Source organism: Coregonus clupeaformis, unplaced genomic scaffold (assembly GCF_020615455.1).
Source record: "Coregonus clupeaformis isolate EN_2021a unplaced genomic scaffold, ASM2061545v1 scaf1159, whole genome shotgun sequence".
NCBI classification, from domain to species: domain Eukaryota; kingdom Metazoa; phylum Chordata; class Actinopteri; order Salmoniformes; family Salmonidae; genus Coregonus; species Coregonus clupeaformis.
The window spans coordinates 108,068-126,720 of NW_025534613.1; the positions used below are offsets into that span (position 1 = coordinate 108,068).

General features: G+C 44.7%; 1 protein-coding gene across 1 annotated transcript in view; it reads right to left on the bottom strand.

Annotated features, from left to right (window-relative positions):
* LOC121583018 (tyrosine-protein kinase CSK) overlaps positions 1–18,177 on the bottom strand; it is a 35,331-nt gene extending 17,154 nt beyond the window's left edge. Inside the window, exon 1 of the mRNA XM_041899228.2 lies at positions 17,962–18,177. The gene's annotated coding sequence lies outside the window, so the exon portion shown is untranslated. The remainder of the gene's footprint in view (positions 1–17,961) is intronic.
* Positions 18,178–18,653: the final 476 nt, after the last annotated feature.

Below are 18,653 nucleotides of genomic sequence, written 5' to 3' on the forward strand. Positions count from 1 at the left end.
TTGGCTGACTGTCATTCATATTCCATATCAATGTAACATCGATAGGTTTAGGCTCCTAAAATGAGACTAATTTGCCCTATATCCATCATGAGGTTGCTACAACGTAGCCTACAAATTAAAGTTTATAACGTAGGTGCACAGGTCAAGAGACAAAATTGGAGTAATCAAGGTGAGACAGTGACACGTTCAATACCGCCTTGCACACACTTGCCTGAATCTAGCTGATCTGGTGTGTAATCATTAGTCAAAACAGTTGCTGCAACTAAAACTAGTTTATTGGACAAATTCAGGTAGGTCCCTCCCAGTTTCATTCAGTTTGCTTCAATTTAAGAAACGTTTTGCAACTAAAATTGGCAGAATGAATACACCCCATTACCATCACACACAGTTCATTTCATAGCAGCCACATACAGCATCATCACTATGCGCGTTGTACTGTATAATTCCTCCTTTCACCTTGGCTTGTAGACTTCAGTGCACAACACAACAGCTGTTTGTGACCAGGCGCAAATACTTTTCCATGCCAAACCTTCATACCATAACCACAAACCGCTACACAGCCTACATCGTTGTAACTAAGGCCGGGACGCAATATTTTTTTCATGGCAAAAATAAAAATACTAAGCAGACCAAATTCTTTGGTCCTTTAAAAACCTGCTGTATGTAAAATAGTGTGTTCTATAGCTTGGAAAATAAATAAAATGTGACTCTGGATGACAACAAAGTTTTCCTAAAGAAGTTAAATCCGCTTCGTGCTTTGTTTCCTTGCCACAATACTAATGATATCGAAACACTGGTATCATCCCGGCCCTAGTTGTAACCATATTAGCGTTATAGTCAACAAACTAGAACTTACGTGTTAGTAATCCCACAGTCAAATCCAAGTGTACAATCAGACAGTACAGTGTACAACAAGCAGTTTAGCAGTTACACCGGCGGGCCCCGGTGGCAATAAATAAGTTGCAGTGTTGGATAGCCTTAGCCACCTAGCGAACATAAATAGCATTCCTCTCTGAGTCAGGTTGTTGAGTAGCTTAAATTAAAACTGCATTAGTAAGTAAATTAAAAGGTAAACTAAGAAAAATATATAGCTAGCTCTCCCTCTCTGCCGCTTCTACTTAATTTGAAGAAATGAATTTGTTCAAAACTGTTCAACTATCATCTTTCTCTGAGTCAACGCTCACCACACTTTATGCACTGCAGTGCTAGATAGCTGTAGCGTATGCTTTCAGTACTAGATTAATTCTCTGATCCTTTGATTGGATGGACAAGATGTTAATTTATACTGCAAGAGCTCTGATAGGTCGGACGACTTCCTCCAGAAGTCATCATAATTACTGTGCAAGTCTATGGAAGGGAGTGAGAACCATGAGCCTACAATTTTTTTTGTTTTTGTCAATGTACCCAGAGGAGGATGGAAAATAGCTGTCCTCCAGCTACACCATGGTGCTACCATAGCGGATGCTGTTGAGGCTACTGTAGAACTTCATTGCAAAACAGTGTGTTTTAAACAGTAATTTGGTGACATGTTGATGTTATGTTGGAAGGAGTTTCATGGTAGGCTCAGAGGTTGCAGGTGTGTTGGTGTGTGCTGGGCCTGTAGCACAGAGTTGGTATTTTCTGGCAGCAAAGAAAGGGACGGGGTGAAATGAGGAAATGTGACCTACTGACTATGCAAATACAAAGCAACAGCTCACACATTCACAGCTCAGTGGAGTGGTCTGATGTTGACGAGACAACAAGTGCATAACTGTCCACAACAGATGACTCAATAGTTTAGTTTTGAATGTGCAAAATTCTTTACACTATTAATTAGCCTAACCACACCAAAATCATAACCACATGTGATGATTCATGCAAAAGATATAACCTAGAACATATAGGTCAACTATGAAACATGATGTCATTGCATAGAGTATGGAAATCACAAGTGCTACGCACACAAGTGAGATATCATTAGTCTCTCTGCACAGAGGCATAGTGTAAACAATCCTATGTGACCAGGACAGTGAGTCCAGTGTTGTGACTTGTGTCCTCACAGCATCTACTTTCTACAGCCTAACTGAGTGAGGAGAACTGAACATGGACCCTCCCTTGCAGAGCGGAGTGCACAGTGGAAGTTTGAGGCATTGTGCCCTGTTAGGATTGTTGGCAGTTCTAAAGCAGAGCCCTGACAGACAGTATCAGGGGCTAACCTGCTCCAGTGAGCTGCAGTCAGACACAAGGCCCAGGCCTGGCTGTCGCGGTGTTGTCTACTGCCTCCCTCCTACAGTCCCTAGCAGCAGGAACCAGGAAGTGGGCTACAATTAGTGCTAGCGCAGTGAGACACGATGTGCCCTGAGATAGAGCAGCCTGGATCCCTGAGTCTAATAAGCCCTTCTGTTCTTTTCACTGCCTGCCCTAACCCTGTGTCCCGATGCCCCAGCAGCACTGCAGAGCAGAAATAACAGACAAATGGCACAACATGGGCTCATGAGTCACATGATACTTCCACGACGGGACCAGGTCAGCACCCCTAGCACAGAGGAGACAGACACAGGTGACTCCGAATATCTCACATGGCACATTCTCTGGCAAAACACTTAAATGCTGTCCCTATTAAACCACGGTGCTGGCAAGCTTCCCTCACGCTAGGTGTTTGCAAGTCGCTCTGGATAAGAGCGTCTGCTAAATGACGTAAATGTAAATGTGTTTGTCAAAGTCTACATAAGGCACACACTATACTTACAATTGGGTTAGTTTCGGTACAAAAATAGAATACACAAGCCCTTGATTGTGGGGAATACACAAAACAAAAAGTGGAACAAGTGCAACATTACATTCTGAGAACAGAATTATTATATCTGAGTGAAGTGATCAGCCTAGATCTGGATTCCTCTGTTCAAGAGTCATGTGGAGCAGCTATAGGGAGAGAAAGAAAAAGACAGAAAAAAAGAGAGGAAAAAAAAAATAGGAGAGACAGGAAAAGAGAAAGAAAATAGAGGGAGAAAGAGAGAGGGGGGTACAGTGGGGGAAAAAAGTATTTAGTCAGCCACCAATTGTGCAAGTTCTCCCACTTAAAAAGATGAGAGGCCTGTAATTTTCATCATAGGTACACGTCAACTATGACAGACAAAATGAGAAAAATAAATCCAGAAAATCACATTGTAGGATTTTTAATGAATTTATTTGCAAATTATGGTGGAAAATAAGTATTTGGTCAATAACAAAAGTTTCTCAATACTTTGTTATATACCCTTTGTTGGCAATGACACAGGTCAAACGTTTTCTGTAAGTCTTCACAAGGTTTTCACACACTGTTGCTGGTATTTTGGCCCATTCCTCCATGCAGATCTCCTCTAGAGCAGTGATGTTTTGGGGCTGTCGCTGGGCAACACAGACTTTCAACTCCCTCCAAAGATGTTCTATGTGGTTGAGATCTGGAGACTGGCTAGGCCACTCCATGACCTTGAAATGCTTCTTACGAAGCCACTCCTTCGTTGCCCGGGCGGTGTGTTTGGGATCATTGTCATGCTGAAAGACCCAGCCACGTTTCATCTTCAATGCCCTTGCTGATGGAAGGAGGTTTTCACTCAAAATCTCATGATACATGGCCCCATTCATTCTTTCCTTTACACGGATCAGTCGTCCTGGTCCCTTTGCAGAAAAACAGCCCCAAAGCATGATGTTTCCACCCCCATGCTTCACAGTAGGTATGGTGTTCTTTGGATGCAACTCAGCATTCTTTGTCCTCCAAACACGACGAGTTGAGTTATCAAAAAGTTATATTTTGGTTTCATCTGACCATATGACATTCTCCCAATCCTCTTCTGGATCATCCAAATGCACTCTAGCAAACTTCAGACGGGCCTGGACATGTACTGGCTTAAGCAGGGGGACACGTCTGGCACTGCAGGATTTGAGTCCCTGGCGGCGTAGTGTGTTACTGATGGTAGGCTTTGTTACTTTGGTCCCAGCTCTCTGCAGGTCATTCACTAGGTCCCCCCCGTGTGGTTCTGGGATTTTTGCTCACCGTTCTTGTGATCATTTTGACCCCACGGGGTGAGATCTTGCGTGGAGCCCCAGATCGAGGGAGATTATCAGTGGTCTTGTATGTCTTCCATTTCCTAATAATTGCTCCCACAGTTGATTTCTTCAAACCAAGCTGCTTACCTATTGCAGATTCAGTCTTCCCAGCCTGGTGCAGGTCTACAATTTTGTTTCTGGTGTCCTTTGACAGCTCTTTGGTCTTGGCCATAGTGGAGTTTGGAGTGTGACTGTTTGAGGTTGTGGACAGGTGTCTTTTATACTGATAACAAGTTCAAACAGGTGCCATTAATACAGGTAACGAGTGGAGGACAGAGGAGCCTCTTAAAGAAGAAGTTACAGGTCTGTGAGAGCCAGAAATCTTGCTTGTTTGTAGGTGACCAAATACTTACTTATTTTCCACCATCATTTGCAAATAAATTCATTACAAATCCTACAATGTGATTTTCTGGATTTTTTTTTCTCAATTTGTCTGTCATAGTTGACGTGTACCTATGATGAAAATTACAGGCCTCTCTCATCTTTTTAAGTGGGAGAACTTGCACAATTGGTGGCTGACTAAATACTTTGTTTCCCCACTGAATGTGGGCATCCCTCCGTAGCGCTCCCCTCCACCTCATTAAACAGAGCCTGGCTCTACCATCTGCTGCACGCCACCTTTTATCTAGCGCTGCTTCTCTCCGTTTTTAGACATGGTCCGTTCTTCACAGTCCCACTGAAACGGCTGGACCCATCTGTTGTTTATCTTGTTCTCCTACTCTTCGTTTCAGGGGGACAGACAGATGAACAACAACAGGCTGACTACATGTGAGAGGAGAGAGAGCTCGTGTTCAACTTCCCCCTGAGGTCCTGACCTGACCCATTCAGTCCTCAGCCCAACTGTCAGCCTGGATCTCATCTAGACCCAGCAGTACCAGGTATTCCAAGCCCATACAAATACTCACTATTAGACCTTCACCATATTACCATTAAAAAAGGCCCAATGCAGCCATTTTGATCTAAATATCAAATCATTTCTGGATAACATTACGTTTTCAAACAAAATGGTCAAAAAGAAACTAAAAATAGCTACTTAGCTAAGAGCAATTTCTCAAGCAACAATTTTGCTAGGACTGTCTGGGAGTATTCTGAGAGGGGAGGGAAAACAGAAAACTAGCTGTTATTGGCAGAGGTTTGGAACGCTTTCTTATTGATCAATTAACTACTTTACCGCCTGGTGATGTCAACAGGCAGGCCAAAACTCCATCCCACAAAAACTGCCAGAAAATTTACATTTAGGTCATTTAGCAGACGCTCTTATCCAGAGCGACTTACAGTTAGTGAATGCATTTTTGTTTTGTTTATTTCCCTCATACTGGCCCCCCCCGGGAAACAAACCCATATCCCTACCTTGGACGACGCTGGACCAATTGTGCGCAGCCATTGGGTCTCCCGGTCGTGGCCGGGTGCGACAGAGCCTGGACTCGAACCAGGATCTCTAGTAGCGCAGTGCCTTAGACCACTGCGCCACTCGGGAGTCAATGTAGGTGGTATTTTCAAACAGCTCCTACACTAAAAAGGACATTCATCATTTTCACAATTTTAGTATTATTCCAAACTCAGTGTGGAAATATACAGTAGATTTAACACAGGAAAATCATGTTTATGACTACACTGGGCATTTAATACCTCCAATATAAACACCATAAATTCTAAGGCTGGGAATTGCCAGGGAACACACGATAAGACACCCCTGCTCATTCAAGGGTTTTTCTTTATTTTTACTATTTTCTACATTGTAGAATAATAGTGAAGACATCAAAACTATGAAATCATGTAGTAACCAAAAAAGTGTTAAACAAATCAAAATATATTTTATATTTGAGATTCTTCAAATGGCCACCGTTTGCCTTGATGACAGCTTTGCACACTCTTGGCATTCTCTCAACCAGCTTCATGAGGTAGTTCCCACATGTGCTGAGCACTTGTTGGCTGCTTTCCCTTCACTCTGCGGTCCAACTCATCCCAAACCATCTCAATTGGGTTGAGGGTCGGGTGATTGTGGAGGCCAGGTCATCTGATGCAGTACTCCATCACTCTCCTTCTTGGTCAAATAGCCCATACACAGCCTGGAGGTGTGTTTTGGGTTATTGTCCTGTTCAAAAACAAAATGGTAGTCCAACTAAGAATCCCCTTTCCTTCCCTTCAGAAGCTGTAGAGAGGGAGCGCTGAGCAGATGAGTGGAGAGGCCGTCTATTGTGTTAGCAGCAGCAGAGGCACAGCAGCTCTCTTAGCTGTGGTCTCAATCTCAGCACACAGAGGCAATTTGCTAATATCATGCTATTTATATCCTCTGCATATCCAGGCAAAGTGAGACTGCATTCATTTTCATAATTGCATACATTAGCTGGCTGTGTGTGTGTGTGTGTACGTACGAGGGGATTCTCTCCGCCCAGAGGCTGTCAACAGAGACGCTATAAAGGAAATTCTTCTGGGGAAGGTGGGCGGACAGCTGGAAAGGGAGGGGGGGGGTTGTGAAGCAGCATGGAGGCAGAGGGGAGGAATGCATGCTAAGGAGGAGAGGAGGGGAGTGGGTGACGAAGGAGTTCCTTGAACAGAGACAAATCGAGGAAGAAGGAGCTTGAGCCATGAACAGGGATTTGGGAGGCTGAGTGTGACTGCTCAATCCTGACAGCAAGGTACCGGCACTAGTAGCCAAATAGACTGCTGCAGTGTCTTAAACACGCAGAGAAGCAGTCTGTCTGCCTGCCTGCCTACATCAATGTGCCTCATTGCACTGCACAGCTCCCCCCTCAGTGTACAGGAGAAGCAGGAGTAATAGGCGACAAAGAGCCTCATTACACACAGCAATGAGAGGGTTCAGCAGAGCAGGGTCCTGGTACAAAAAGGCAAATCATTCATCTCCAACTGACAGACTCTGTGGCAGGGGAGAGTGAGAAGGAGGGAGAGTGACAGGAAGGACAGAGCGGAGAGGGGGAGAGTGTGACAGGGAAGACAGAGGAGAGGACAGAGGAGAGTTAGGGAGATGGACATAGAGAAGAGAGGTTGCGGGGTTAAGGCCTGTCCTGTGCTGCTGTGGTAAAGGCTTCAGGGCTGACTAGGGATGTGAGGAGAGGTGCTCCCTGCTGCAGTGACAGTGAGTCATTTACAGTTTAGTAATTTAGCAGACACACTTATCCAGAGCAACTTACAGTAGTGAGTGCATACATTTTCATACTTTACCGTACTGGTCCACTGTGGGAGTTGTTTCACTCTGACACTAAACATGAATAATGGAGCCACACCCCCGCGGCCATCGGACCCTACTGTACACCAGCCAGCACAGCGAATAAATCACACACACACAGCTAGCCTGCGAATAATGAATACCTAACCACAGACTTACATTAGCACCCTCCACAGTGACACAAATGTACACTCAGAGAGTGGAGTTGAATTCTATTTCTCATATATCCTCATATTAAAGATATAGGCTCCTGATGAGATAAAATAAGGCAATTGTGGTAGGCTACAATACATTTCATATCTTCTGATATAATCTCTGTGAGACAAAGATAAATGTCAATAAAGATATTCAACAAATGAAAAGGCAGAATGAACAAACATCCTTCGTTGTAATGAAGGCAACGCATTCTTGATAGGGAAATGAAAATGGTCACATGGTGCAGACATTAGGGTTTAGTGAGTGCAAGACTGCAAGTCCTCGAGCTCCAGGTCAGGGCACTGTGTGCTGAAGTGTGTTTGATCTCCTCCTCTAGTCTCCACATATGGCCTAGATTCACATAGCCCACATCAAGTCACATCACACTCACCATACACAGTCTCACACGGCCAGAAAGATGCACACAAAGATGTAGCCAGAACACACTCGAGCATCATATGCTTATGTGTTGAGTTCATTTTCTTAACACCGACTTTGTATGAGCGGAGTAGTGAAGAGCTCATCTCAGAGGCAAACCATTCATCATTACTGATATAAAGAATCCTTCTCTCAATTACATTATAATACCACACGGGTCTGCATGCAGTCTCCCTCTCACACAGAGGTGCCAAGACATGTGTGGCGTCTTCATTAGAATCTCAAACAACCAACATTAGGAAATACATTTAACAGAATGAGGGCAAGAAAGCAAGCAGATGCCTCAATGCTCAAGGGTGTGAAGACACAAGTAGGGTTGGAGAGAACTTAAAACATGCCCAACAGTGGTAAAATGAAAGCCATCGTATCCTACTCCCACTGACTGCATTTAAAGTGACTAGAGTTGCAGGCAGAATTGAGCCCATTAAGACAGAAAAGGGCTGAGAAATGGGGTGTGTGCAGCACAAAGAGGCCTCTTTTTGTCTGACCTGCATAAAAAGAGGCCATCCGAGATAAGGTGTGTGTGTGTGAGACAGAGAATCAATGAGATCATAGGCCTAGTGAGAGATGCTCAGAGAGGATTTCTGCAAAGTAAACAGCAAATGTTTGCAGAGGCAGCAGTTGCAGGCAGCCAGGCAGCCCTGTGGAGCAGAGAGAACAGGCCAACAGGCTCTGTTTATGACCGTACAATAGCCTAACATACTGAGGGTGAAGATAACCTCATGCACAAACATTGGTCCAGACTTAAACTTAACATAAACACGTACAGGCCATTGGCATTTCCATGTCTATGATGGAACCATAGCTTCAGACTGCTGTTAGCTATGTGCTTTGCAATGCATGACAGCGCAAGACAAAGCATTGCACTGCGGTTAGATGGTATATCTCTACTGCTCTCTCCTCTCTTTTCAATGCAGACACATAGCACATTAGACTACCTGTTGATGCAGGTCCATGTAGAGTGGTGCAATGTGTAAAGGGCAGCCATACTAAAGGTCTATAGGGACAGAGAGCAGGGGTGTATTCACTAGGAACCAAACGGAAGTAAACGGAATAAAACGGGGAGGGCGCTTACCTGAATAGAAACTCTAGTTTTCGTTGCAAAACGTTTTCAACTGTTTGGACTAATGATAACACCCCAGCCACGTCAGGCCCAGCAGAGGTCAAAGTCCAGAGAAAAGAGCCATGGAGCGGGAGCAAAGAGTAGCATCGCATGACAGAGGTTAGGGTGCTGGTAACCCTAGCTTACACAAATGTAGGATCTATTTAGGATAACCCTAAATCACAATATTGATCCATAGAGATGGATAAGTAAAAGGGATCTGGGTACATCCCACTGCGAGGACCTCTAATGCACCATTCCATCTGAAACCATTCAACTACCTCATCCCTATATTGTTATTTATTTTGCTCTTTTGCACCCCAGTATCTCTATTTGCACATCATCTCTTGCACATCTAGCATTCCAGTGTTAATACTAATTGTAATTATTTTGCACTATAGCCTATTTATTGCCTTACCTCCATAACTTGCTACATTTGCACACACTGTATATATATATTTTCTGTTGTATTTTTTGACTTTATGTTTTTTACCCCATATGTAACTCTGTGTTGTTGTTTTTAATCGCACTGCTTTGCTTTATCTTGGCCAGGTCGCAGTTGTAAATGAGAACTTGTTCTCAACTGGCTTACCTGGTTAAATAAAGGTGAAATAAAATAAATAAAAAATAAAAACTAGGCTACATGAAGGCAAGAGCTACTTCTAAAGCATGAAACACACAGAATCTCACTGCCGATAGACTGCCGATTGGTACTTATGACACCGTTCCTTCTCTTGCTAGAACCAAAGCGGTACCTGCTGCGTGCCGACCCGATAGCGACGAACCTACCGATTCTACTCGTTGACTTTGAGCCAATCAAAGAGCACAAAACCCCACGTGGGGGAGCAAACAACAAAAAAAGGGGGAGGGGGGCATTTTCTCCATCTACAGATGAGCCAGTCACACTTCATATGCAATGTAGGCTATAGGATGGTAGCTAGCTAAGCGCACCGACGCAATGCACAAAACACTATCTACTTCCTCCAAGCTAGCTAACCACTGCTGCTAGTATTGACATAATTAAATCACAATGGATTAGCAAGTTTCCATTAAACGGCTGCCCGTGTTAGCTAGCTAAGGACACTGCACTGTTGTGCTTGCTAGCGAATATGCTAACGTTTGCTAGCTAGATAAACATTTGGCTATGGGCTGGCACTGGCAGTATGAGACTATGGAGAGTGAATGAAATTGTTTCGTCTTCATCTTCCTAGGTCGTTATCTAGCTGTGACCATGTGGCTAGTATCAACAAGGGATTTCTACAAAATAGCAACATTAGCGCAGATAGCTTGGAATCTAGACCATAAACAATACGCACGGATAGGCATTGCCAAACAACGCTACTGCAACCTTCTGGTTTGGAGTATTTTAACAAGGCTGAGCTGCTGACCACTACCAAGGTCTTTGCTGTGTGAACACAAAAAATGGATTGACTGCTGACACTGTTCAGAGGTGCTAAGTACTGTCGGCAGGCAAACGTTTGACAATCCTACCGGTGTGTCTGAGCTTTTTCACATTTACTCAAACTCTACAGAGTCCCTGCCTCACCACAATGAGGTTAATGCTGCAAAACAAACCAACCAGGGTCAGAACATGCAGAATGACTGTCTGGCACATTATAACAGAGGAGTTGGTTGGGGAGAAACTGGCGATGGCAGGGGTTTGTTTTCCCCAAAGCTGACCCTGAGGCAAAGGCCTGGAGAGACACGGCAGCTAGGCAGCCTGTCAGCAGAATGCTGTGTGTGTGTGTAAAGAGCAGAGCAGCACTGTTCAGACTGGACATCAGCGCCCATCCCACCTAGGTGGCCTGTCAAATACCAGACATAAACCACAACAAGAGCAGTGTCTGACAGTCAGCTCACTTCCAGAAGCTACTATTTTTAGATACAGGAAACTGAATTGGCATACTCAAAATTGAAGATGTTCCAGGAGTTGAGTGTGAAGTAGTAACAATTACTGCAAATAGTAATTATAGCTATTTATGCAGTGTTAATGACACTGCTAGTTGACACACTCAGTAGCTACACTGCACCCCAGTCAAGGACTGAAGAGAGCTTTGAGAGAATTAAACTAGTGCTGCTTTTCTTAGTAATAAGTGTGATAACACAACGTGGCTGTACTGTGGTATGCTTTCACAGAGAACATGACCAGTCCCCCCACCATAGCAGAGTAGTCTGAAAGACAGAGACTGCAGACAAGCACATCACTATTCATGCTCCTCCTTTAGTATCAATCAATAGCTGATGCAAGTTCCTCTTGTTTTCCAGAAACCGTTGTCATGTCTGAGCTCGTCTTGGTACATCCTGATTGGCCAGCTAGCCCCTTGGATGAGGGCTGCCTTTGGCCTGATTGGACAGCTGATGAGTCAAATGTGCTACATCATCAAGTTCAGAGGTGACTTGTAAGCTGATCAAATCCTTCTTGAAATCATATCAGGACAAATGGGCCTATCTGCTTTCAGGAAGTAAGCCTAGCCTATAACCTTATCATCAAAGAGCTCAAAGAAGGTGTCAGATAAAACAGTTAAAATCTAGACTTTTGTAAGTGTCTACAGATCCATTGTTGAGAATTCCTGTCTTTGATGCTGGTTGTTATTTGAAGTTAGCTTGTACAAGTTGGACTAAATTCCATCAAACAGCAGATGAAAGTAGGAGATCGCTTCCCCACTGAGACAGATTTATCATCTAGGACTTATCCCGTGTTCCATACAAACAGGTCAGTCACGTCAACAACAACAGTATAGTTAGGCTATATGGGTCTACCCCCCACGGCCCCATCACAGTTACACAACCACCAACAATTTTCTCTCCCTTTCATTGAGGGCTCATAAAATCCAAAGTTAGCCATCTACCATAGAGCTGCTCCTAGGGAAGGGCAGGGAAAGCAGGGGAAACCCCAGGCTAAAATACAGGACAGGCAAGCAGCATACATCTCTTCCCTGCAGTGACTTCACAACACTTCCTGCTAGCTAGGTGACCACAGGGCCAGAACAACCTCAGCCCTGTTCGACAAGACAATGAGGGTCACTTATTAATACCACATCTCCAACAGAAATAGAATGACTAAAACAGGCAAAGCCCCCCAGACCACAGCAATTTAACAAAACACTCAATATGGCTGAAGTGTAGGCTAGGCCTAGCTACTGACATGACATTTCTATCATATGCCCGCTCCCAGATCAAATCAAATATGATTTGCCACATGTGCCGAATACAACAGGTGTAGACATTACAGTGAAATGCTTATTTACAAGCCCTTAACCAACAATGCAGTTAAGAAAAATAAGTGTTAGGTAAAAAATAGATAAGTAAAAAAAGTTAAATAATTAAAGAGCAGCAGTAAAATAAAATAACAGTAGGGAGGCTATATACAGGGGGTACCGGCACAGAGTCAATGTGCGGGGGCACCGGTTAGTCGAGGTAATATGTACATGTGGGTAGAGTTAAAGTGACTATGCATAGATAATAAACAGTAGCAGCAGCGGGGTGGGACAATGCAAATAGTCCAGGTAGCCATGATTAGCTGTTCAGGAGTCTTATGGCTTAGGGGATAGAAGCTGTTAAGAAGCCTTTTGGACCTAGACTTGGCACTCCGGTACCGCTTTCCGTGCGGTAGCAGAGAGAACAGTCTATGACTAGGGTGGCTGGAGTCTTTGACAATTTTGAGGCCCTTCCTCTGACACCGCCTGGTATAGAGGTCCTGGATGGCAGGAAGCTTGGCCCCAGTGATGTACTGGGACGTACGCACTACCCTCTGTAGTGACTTGCGGTCGGAGGCCGAGCAGTTGCCATACCAGGCGGTGATGCAACCAGTCAGGATGCTCTCGAAGGTGCAGGTGTAGAACTTTGAGGATCTGAGGACCCATGCCAAATCTTTTCAGCCTCCTGAGGGGGAATAGGCTTTGTTGTGCCCTCTTCACGACTGTCTCGGTGTGTTTGGACCATGATAGTTTGTTGGTGATGTGGACACCAAGGAACATGAAGCTCTCAACCTGTTCCACTACAGCCCGTCGATGAGAATGGGGGCGTGCTCAGTCCTCTTTTTTTCCCTGTAGTCCACAATCATCTCCTTTGTCTTGATCACGTTGAGGGAGATGTTGTTATCCTGGCACCACACGACCAGGTCTCTGACGTCCTCCCTATAGGCTGTCTCGTCGTTGTCAGTGATCAGGCCTACCACTGTTGTGTCGTCGGCAAACTTAATGATGGTGTTGGAGTCGTGCCTGGCCATGCAGTCATGGGTGAACAGGGAATACAGGAGGGGACTGAGCATGCACCCCTGAGGGGCCCCCGTGTTGAGGATCAGCGTGTCAGATGTGTTTTTACCTACCCTTACCACCTGGGGGCGGCCCGTCAGGAAGTCCAGGATCCAGTTGCAGAGGGAGGTGTTTAGTCCCAGGGTCCTTAGCTTAGTGATGAGCTTTGAGGGCACTATGGTGTTGAACGCTGAGCTGTAGTCAATGAATAGCATTCTCATGTAGGTGTTCCTCTTGTCCAGGTGGGAAAGGGCAGTGTGGAGTGCAATAGTGATTGCATCATCTGTGGATCTGTTGGGGCGGTATGGAAATTGGAGTGGGTCTAGGGTTTCTGGGATAATGGTGTTGATGTGAGCCATGACCAGCCTTTCAAATGCCATGATCAGAGTTCATGATGCCAAACAAGGGTCAGTCCGTCATCCTGTCAGCCATTATCCTCATCAGGTTAACCAGTGTAATAGACAGTCAGGTTAGTCAGCCACAGCCAGCCCAGTATATAACAACAAAGTCTCTTGATGTGAGCTCTTCTGCATGGCTCTGTCTGGAGGAGGAAGTGATCTTCTTTCCCATCGGCTCAACATTTATCTTTTGCTCATTAATTCAAATCAGCTCCCACAAACACAAAACCCTGACTGATGCCGTCCAAAGACCAACATTTGAATAATTAACCGTGGCCACCTGACGATTCACACCACAGGGGGTTGTAATGGTTTTCTAAAGCAGGTTTGTGTCTTAAAACAGGCTGAAAACATAGGAGGGAAAGGCAACAAGGGATAGATAGCATTGAGTGACTGAAGCTTCAGTCACCTCTCCTATAAATCTGTCTACTATATTGAGCTGTGGAATGTCTCTCGGTGCTGTCTTTAAAGCATCACTTCCTGTTGAGAGTGATTACTGAGATAATAAAGGTTTAGGTTGCAGCAGCTCTCAGATATGGCAGGCAGCGCTGTTGTCGGCTTGTCACGTTAACTCCCCTCACCTCTGGGCGCATTCTCACAATGTCAACGTACACACACTGAGGTTGACCTGTGAAGGCCACAGTTACTAAAAGTAGTGGTGTGAGTGTGATTCTTAGCCTGTGCACCTGTGAGTGTCTTATAACGGTAACCACATTCTACCAAAATCCGTGTAGGACCTTTTATAGAAGTCAAGAGGATGTGTGCTCTTACACACCCCCGCAAACACTCAATTACACAGTATGAACAAATAGCGGCTTAAGCGGTTATTCTAAATCAGGGTTTTTAGGTCAGATTGGTGTAAAATGATTCTCAGCAGGAAGTGAGTCTCTTACTGGGGCTCAGTGTGTGTGTGTGTGTGTCAGGCCAGCGGCTGTGCTCTCCTTAGAAGTGTGAGGGTCCCTGTGGCTGTCTGGCAGGCCCAGTAGCAGGAGATCCATGCCCCTCTCAAGGAGCTGCCTGCCTGGCCAGCCGCTGCCCAGATGGAGATGCTCACCCACTGTGTTTGTGCCCGAGGCTGCCGTCACAATGCCCCCATTCTGCTGGACGGTAGGCAGGGCTGGAGGGGGCCCTCGCCCTCCCTGTGGGCCCAAACACAACACTGCTCCTTCCTTCCACAGCTGCTGAACAGAGCGAGGGAGACAAGGGTGCAACAGAGGGAGAGAAGAGAGAGCAGGGCTAATATGGCTCTCTGCCACCTCCACTCCCATGTTACATAGAGACCACACAGTGCCGGGGTTGTTTTAATGACATGGAATAATATGAAGCTGAACGGCTACCAGGCCGGTATCTGTGAAATCTGCACACTGACTGCAGCGTGTGAAAATAATTAGTGCATTGTAGTACACTTGTGGTGGTGCTACTAAAACATGTTATGTTATGGTGGTATGACATGGTTCTGATTGGATAACTTAAATTGATCCTAGCATGATCCAACACATACAGGTGGTGCAGCACGATGCCAGGGGACAGACTGCATCTCAACAAACACCATCTAGGCCTAGGCTACTTCTCTCGCCGTCTTACTGCTAGATATTCAAGAATGTTGCTTGAATGCATGCCCCTGAAGTGCCTTGTTGAATGAGACAGGAGGAGGTGTGGGGCAAAAATGTTTCCTTCTCAGCCCCAAACAACCCACACAGGCACCGCTCAGACACACGCAACAACTAACCAACTCCGTTATCTCAAAACTACATTGCTGCTCTAAAAACAACTTTGCCAAGCCAGCTTAAAAACTGACTGTGATGATCATTGAGGTAAAAGGGAATGAAAACAGGAACATCTAGGTACGCTAGTCTAGTGCCAACCAGATCATCTTAATACCATTTTCAATTGAGGACTACACACATCTACAAAAGAAATAGAACATGCATTCCAGAGAAAATAAAGAATACATTTGAGAGGAGGAGAAGAAAAGAAAGAATAGAAAGTGGCAATTGTTTAAATGTCAGGGTCTTTGGCCTGTTGGCCAGGCTTAAGATGTCTAATGAGAGACAGTGTGCAGCAGACAGAGAGCAGCAGCAGCCATTACCTCCCTTCCTGCTGAGTGTGTAAGCTGAGCTCTGAGATACTAAATACTTCATAGAGAGACAAGGGAGAGCAGAAATGAGCTCCAGCGGACACCTCTAGTCTTCTTCAGCCTGCCCTGCTCAGTGGCTAATGCAATCTACCATCAGTCAATCAAATCAGTCGATCAATACTGCAGAGTGAGCTATTGACAAAGAGCAGAGGAAGGGGTATTGGTGGTTTGGTGTGGTCGATGTATTCCGTACCTGCATTGGTCTGCCTCAGTAGATGGGGTATGAAAAAAAAGAAACGCTTGTCTCACTATCAAACCAAGGTGCATGAATAGTGGAGCATTTACATTTACGTCATTTAGCAGACGCTCTTATCCAGAGCGACTTACAAATAGAGCAAAGTGAAAGATAGACGAGTTGGTTGTTTAGGAACAAACAGAGGCGTGGTCAACTACGGGGCAAAACAGACAGGGTTGGCTTAGATTGTTGACATGTATATTTCGTGTCCAATGTTTATTGGAAAAAAAGTAATACATTTACACAATGAGCACTTGTGGTCTCTCAAATATATTGTTACAGTTGTTGGTTCACTAGCAAGCGAATTTCAGCCATATTAGCACTGACATGAAATCAGGCAAAACACCTCAAAACAATACATGGTATCAATAACATGATGAAACGAGCCACTTACAATTCCCCAAATGGCAGTTTCTTGAAATTCTTGCTAGCAATCTGGCCATCCAGAATCACAACAACACACTGACTTCTGCCCCATGGAAGCACGCACATCATTTTCGTGAGGTTGTCAGCTAACCCGTCTATTCAGCAACTCTGGGTAGCACAATGGAAGTTCACTTGAAAAAATAGTTTATTTTTAAATAGTGCCTTTCGACAACTGCTTTTATCAGGGTATCAGCTTGCCTTTACAGATAGAGATGAGACCAGCCATGTCTTCACTCACTGCATCCCAATTCTACAGCCTACCCTTATGCCACAAGTGTGCACTTGTTCACTTACTTTGAGGAGAGTGCACAAGAGCACACTTTGGGATAATTGGGACGCGCCCACTCACTCAGCCTCCATTCACCGGGTGGACACCCCAACATGGCAGTAGAAGGCCCATATCCCGAACATGTTGCAGTCTGGTTTACAAATACCTCAGGGGATAATGGATGCCAGGATCATCTCCTCCCACTATCTTGATAACAGATTTTTCTCATGGAAAACCCAAAGCTACAGTATCATACTACATTACACTTTGCACTTAATACCCAGATAGTGAAGATGGGGCATTTGTTGGGCAGAGAAGAGATTTTGTTCATTCCTCCTCAGTGATGTCCAAAATGTTCATGTGACATGCTACTGTCAGTGACACCCCCCCAAAAAAAAAGTTAAAAATATATATTCTGGTGGTCTCTCACATTCACAATATTATACTTTCAATGCATGTAAGCCTATAGCCTAACTAATACCACAAGAAGAGACAACCAAAACAACCAAATGCTAAATGCTCTAGCTTATGATTATCGTTACGGCTCATAATGACAAAGGCTGTAGCTAAGTGTGGCAACAGTGAGGTGAGGCTAAATTGTTTCAGACAGGCATGCCACAGTACGCGATAACATGGGGTTACATTGCAACATTTGTAACGATAGGGACAACAATGTTACAAAACATGTTGACAGAGGTTTGATTACCACAACATCCACAATAAACGAATCACAAATTGACAGATATTAGCTTGGAACACAGAACAATATTGACACACAACACAGTGTAACTCGATTGAGCTGTGCACTAGGATAGGCGATTAATACAATACAATCCAGGCATGCAGTAACACATTTTGCCTTGCGGACAGTAACATACCCACTTCCTGCCTTCCTTGACGTTATTACTGAGCTGTCAGCGGACACAACAACACAGAAAACTCAGACAAACTACCCGTCAAATAACCCGTTGTTCCATCAATTGGCTGACCCTCCTCGTCGCGGCATCAGTCAGCCAATGTGACTGAACGAAGGAACGCGGAGGTCGCTAGTTAGCTAATAGCATCGGTTAACTAGGTGGAGCCGTTTGTTGAGCCATTCAAAACAACTTGGAATTACATTTAGCTAATAGATGTAGCTATAACGGTGGTAAGAAAATCATTACAAAAATACATTTTCTTTCAAATTATTCGCTTCCTGTGCTGAGATGGTGTTGCAGCACAGCGCCAGAGACACTGCTTGAGTGTGCAACAACTCACCGTAAAATAACGCTTTATGTTGGTTGACCAGATGTCTTTACAACTTTACGTGGCAGACCATGAAGATGATGTCTGTTATTGCGAGCATTCAGTTTGTCTGCCGTAAAAAGAAGATATCCCAATTTGAGGTTTGGCCGCTCGCTCTATGCGGAGTTCGCACAGGCCTAGTAAAGGAAATGGATGGTCTCCCCCTCCTTCCAACTAGCAGCAGTACGCATGCGCTAATTTATTTGCAGCAACACACAAGGACATTTCAGCTGACTGAAGAAGTGTGAGCTCTGAGCACGACCTTGTGGTCAAACCAGTGATGTGGAAGCAAAAATAATATCTGCCTAACAAAATGCGGCCAAGTTGCAGTTTGCAGGAAAAAGATGTCGAGAGAAGAATACCTAATGCTATGGTCCTTCGCTACTGATATGCCATTAATTTACCATTTGAATGAAATGCCTGATCTTGCTAAATGTTCTCCTAGGCAGTATCAATTCTGATGACTTTCGCCACCTATTGCATGCATTCATCTCAAAGCTGCCAGGACTAAGCATAATTAAAAATGGCTGGGTTTCCCATTATAAATGAAAAAAGCGAAACAGAGGCAAACTTTTTGACATTGCCCAATCACCCCAGCACAGCACATAGGCTACCTTGTAGCTTCAGCAGGTTGTGGCTACTTAGAGCCATCTGGTGGACAACCT